Here is a 5,382-nt window from a genome sequence, read left to right on the forward strand (position 1 = left end):
AACAGGTGACAAACCAAGTCGAGCCATTATTCCTACTACTAATAAGGCTGAGACCAGCCCTTTCACCACTGAGCAAATGGAGCATCTTCTTGCACTGCTGAAATCCAACTTGACATCCGGTACTTCTAGTGTTTCTTTGGCACACACAGGTAATGAATTATATGCTCTATCTTGTCGTTTTAAATCTACTCCATGGATAATCGATTTTGGAGCATCCGACCACATGACCAATTCCTCAAACATGTTTGAATCCTATTCACCGTGTCTGGGAAATAAAAAGGTTCGGATAGCTGATGGTAATTTCTCACCTATTACAGGAAAAGGTCTAATAAAAATCTCTGAAGGAATAGATCTTAAATTTGTTCTCCATGTTCCTAAACTTACTTGTAATCTTTTTTTTGTTAGCAAATTATCTAGAGATTCTAATTGTTGTGTTATCTTCTATGAATCCCATTGTATTTTTTAGGACCAGAGCTCGGGGAAGACGATTGGCAGTGCTAGGATGATCAATGGTCTCTATTATTTCGAGGATAATTTACCTAGTAATAAAATTGCTCAAGAACTAAGTAGTATTAGTTCTCTTTCTGTTCGTGATCAAATAATGGTTTGGCATTGCAGATTAGGTCATCCTAATTTCTCTTATTTAAAACATTTATTTCCAGTGTTATTTCAAAAGGTTGATTCTTTATCATTTCAATGTGAAAGTTGTTTATTGGCAAAGAGCCAACGAAAAACTTACATTCCAAAACCCTACTATGCATCAAAACCATTTTATCTTTTTCACAATGATGTTTGGGGACCTTTAAAAGTAACCACAATTTCAGGAAAAAAATGGTTTGTGACCTTTATAGACGACCATACACGTCTTTGTTGGGTATATTTAATGAGAGAAAAAATTGAAGTCAAAAGGATTTTTAAAGAATTTTACAGAATGATTGAAAACCAATTTCAAACAAAAATCAGTATTTTGAGATCTGATAATGAGACTGAGTACTTTAATAAAGTTTTGGAAACCTTTTCAAACGAGAAAGAAATTTTACATCAATCCTATTGTTCTGATACCCCTGAACATAATGGAATAGGTGAACGTAAAAATAAACATTTGTTAGAAGTAGCACGGGCTATGATGTTTTACATGAATATTCCAAAATACTTATGGGGGGATGCCATACTAACTGCTTCATATCTAATCAACAGGATGCCTACAAAAATTTTGCAATATACCACTCCTTTGGAGTGCTTGAAAAAGGTATTTCCAAAATCTCGAATTAATTCTGAATTACCCTTGAAAATATCTAGTTGCACTGCATATGTACACATTCCAAAAAAGTCAAGATCTAAGTTAGACCCAAGAGCATAAAAATGCGTTTTTGTAGGATATACTCCTAATAAAAAGGGTTACAACTGTTTTAATCCCCTTACAAAACGTTTTTATACAACTATGGATGTTTCCTTTATGGAAAATGTCCCATATTTTACCAAAAATTTACTTCAGGGGGAGAAATTAGTGAAACCAAATTTTTGGGAAATTGTTGAACCTTTGCCTAGTGTAATTCTTGATATCTCTCTTGAAAAAGAAAATAAGGAAACTAAGCCTACTGAATCCGAATCTGAAATTGGTCTATCAGAAGAAGAAATACTACAAATGAAAAAAAAAATAGAAACAATCTTGAGCTTGTGGTTTATTCAAGGAAAAAGTCCCTGGAAGAAGTAAAGACCAGCCAATCATCCCAGCACATGGTCAACCGAAAGCCCTGGGCAATGGCTCTCTAAATGTCTCAAGTAACCCTCCTTCTATTCCTACTCATATACATGCTTCTTCTTCTTCTATTACTGATCTAAGTTTACCATCACACTTTAGTCCAAGTCCAGAAATGTCTGCACTCAAACCCGATTTAGGATTAGCCCCAATTGTTCCTACACAGGACCTTGACCTTGATCTCCCTATTGCAATTAGAAAGGGAACCCGAGCCTACACTAAACATCTCATTGCCAAATATATCTTCTATAGTAACCTTTTTGACAACTATAAAGCATTCACTACAAATATTTCAAAACTTGTGGTACCTAGAAATATTCAAGAAGCACTAGATGAACCGAGTTGGAAATTGGCAGTGTTTGAGGAAATGAATGCCTTAAAAAAGAATGGCACTTGGGAGGTTGTAGATTTACCAAGGGAAAAAAAAAAAAAAAAAAAAAAATTGTAGTGTACAAATGGGTGTTTACAATAAAAAGTAAAGCAGATAGAAGTGTTGAGAGATACAAAGCCAGACTTGTGGCAAAGGATTTTACTCAAACCTATGGGATAGACTAACAAGAGACTTTTGCCCTCGTAGCTAAAATAAACTCGATTAGAGTTTTGTTGTCCCTTGCAGTAAATTCCAATTGGCCCTTACACCAATTGGATGTTAAAAATGTCTTTCTTAATGGAGACCTAGAGAAGGAAGTGTTCATGAGTCCTCCACCAGGTTTTGAAGAAAGTTTTGGAGTTGGGAAAGTGTGCAAATTGAAGAAGTCCTTATATAGACTTAAGCAATCGCCTAGAGCTTGGTTTGAGCGCTTTGGAAAAGTAACAAAGCATTATGGATATACTCAAAGTCAAGCTGATCACACGATGTTCTACAAACATTCAAATGAAGGTAAAGTAGCCATCTTAATTGTGTATGTTGACGATATTGTGTTAACTGGGGATGATTGCAATGAACTAGAGAAGCTAAAAGGGAAACTTGCTGAGGAATTTGAGATTAAGGACCTGGGGGCATTAAAATACTTTCTTGGGATGGAGTTTGCTAGGTCCAAAGAATGTATCTTTGTAAATCAACGGAAGTATGTTCTTGATCTTCTTGATGAGACAGGTATGTTAGGATGTAAGCCTGCTGAAACACCTATAGAGCTTAATGTAAAACTGCAACCTACAAAAGTCAAGAATGTGAAGGACCAGGATCGTTATCAGAGACTTGTTGGGAGATTGATTTACCTATCCCATACACGCCCTGACATAGCATTCTCAGTGAGTATGGTTAGTCAGTTTATGCATGCGCCTGGACCAGAGCATTTTGAAGCTGTTTACAGGATTCTAAGGTATCTAAAGGGGGACACCAGGTAGAGGTCTTCTGTTCAAGTCACGAGGACACCTACAAATTGAAACCTACACCGATGCAGACTAGGCTGGAAGCATAGTGGATCGAAGGTCCACCTTTGGGTACTGTTCATTTGTAGGTGGCAGCTTCGTTACGTGGCAAAGTAAAAAACAGAACGTGGTTGCTAAAAGTAGTGCTGAGGCTGAGTTTAGAGCTGTAGCTCATGGTATTTGTGAGATTATGTGGATAAGAAGATTACTGGAAGAGTTAAAGATGACAGGTTCATCTCCTATGAAGTTGTATTATGACAACAAGGCAGCAATTTCAGTAGCTCACAATCCGATTTTCCATGACCGCACCAAACATGTGGAAGTGGACAAGCATTTCATTAAAGAGAAGATAGACAACGGATTGGTCTGCATGACCGATATCCCTACCAAGGAACAAGTGACTGATGTCTTCACCAAAGGACTACACAAGAGGCAATTCGATTTTCTAGTTGGTAAGCTGGCTATGGAAGATATCTTTAAGCCAGCTTGAGGGGGAGTGTTGGAAAACCGAAACTAATATGGAATATGATTACCATTCACATTATCAGATGATTACCTTCCCATATTAGCATTTTCTTCTATAAATAATAAGCATGAAGAGAGAGCAAGACACAGAGGGGCAGAGAGTAGCGAAAGGAAAGTAAGGAAGCTTAGTTAGGATTTTTTTTTTTTTCTTGAGCAATAAGGCATAATCATTTTATTGACTAAGATGGTCACTTAGCTTTTTTATGAAAAAATGCAATTTTCATGTTTTAAATTTATTTTCCCAATTCAATGAAAAGTCATTTTCATTTTTAGTCAATGTTTGGAGTATTTGGATTTAAATTTTTAGTTGATGCATGGTTGTTATTCTTTTCATGTCTAGTTCACTTCCAATTGAAAGTGTTTATCTACTTAAGTTTGCTACCAGTTGAGTAAATGAGGGAAATAAGTGAGAAGAGTGATTTTTCTTCTTCAATGAGTCTAAGATACAAAGCCACAATTTTTTAGTTTGACTTTAGATTAGCTAGGGAAAGAAAATTTTCTCTCTCGTTGTCACTACACGCCATCACTGCTTGAGAATGTCCTGAGTGGGTGGTAGATGGTGGAGTAATATTTGGGATAATGAGCCTTTTGATATCTATACCCAAGTCTCCTTTAAAAGCATTTGGATTAATCAAAGGGGTGAAAACCATTCTAGTGGCGCTGGTCATATGCATAGGTCATAACATTTGCACTACAAGGTTGTTGGTCATGAAAGTCACCATGGGAACGATATAGGTGATGATGTAGGCTATGAAGATGAAAACCGAACCATGAAAGACTAGTTCAACCCTATTAGGACAAGTTCTCCCTCATGCATTATCTTTCCTGAAAATGCTCCTGTAATTTACCTTTCAACCTGGGTTAGTAAAATAGTTGCCAACCTTCCAAGATTTTGATGAAGTTTGTCAACTTTTCAGGATCTGAATTGTTGAGCCAAATATGCTAGACTGAAATTTTTTAAGTTTTTCTTAAAAGAGAAAGCCAAGTCTCGGAGCATTAGGTCACCCAGGAGGACATGTGACCATGAAATTTGTGACCACAATAATTCATTTAGTGGAATTTGACATAAGTTGAATATCCTTAGAGCTAGAGAATGAAGGGACGTATTTGCTAGAGAATGAAGGGACGTATTTGAGGAGAAAGGGAAGTGTTTGAAGAGGTGGGAGAGAAAGATTGATTTTGTGTGGTTTCAGCCATTTGAGGAATTCTGCCTGTGAGAGCTTAGAGATGCTCTGATACCATAAAGCAAATACAAGAAGAGGAAGAAATTATGAAATGGTCTTTGGCTTTCACTAATGAAGTTGATGTATGATATACACTTGTCCTTGTATGTAGTCCAACTAAAACTACCAAAACTAAGAAAAGGCAACTAATTAAAATAAAGGATATATGCACTACCAAAATAAGAAAAGAAAGTTTGTATCATGTGCAGTGGCGAAGCCAAGAATGCAGGCCAGAGGGGAAAAGATAAGACAATTATTTAAGGGGGTTTGCCTAATGGAAAGTTGTTTTTCTATTACATATCAGCTCAAGGGATCAAGTCCAACTGATCATCTAAACTAAATCAAAGCGATTTTGACACCCCACCTCCTTAGCTTTTAATACAAGTTGCGATCTCATTTTATACATGATTAGTTTCTTCAAATAAAATATGAATTGAAAAGAGCAGATTATTATGTTTCCTAAGGTTTTACAAAATCACAGACATTCCAGCACTAGTGTATACA

The sequence above is a fragment of the Vitis riparia genome, chromosome 19, assembly GCF_004353265.1.
Source record: "Vitis riparia cultivar Riparia Gloire de Montpellier isolate 1030 chromosome 19, EGFV_Vit.rip_1.0, whole genome shotgun sequence".
Lineage (NCBI taxonomy): Eukaryota > Viridiplantae > Streptophyta > Magnoliopsida > Vitales > Vitaceae > Vitis > Vitis riparia.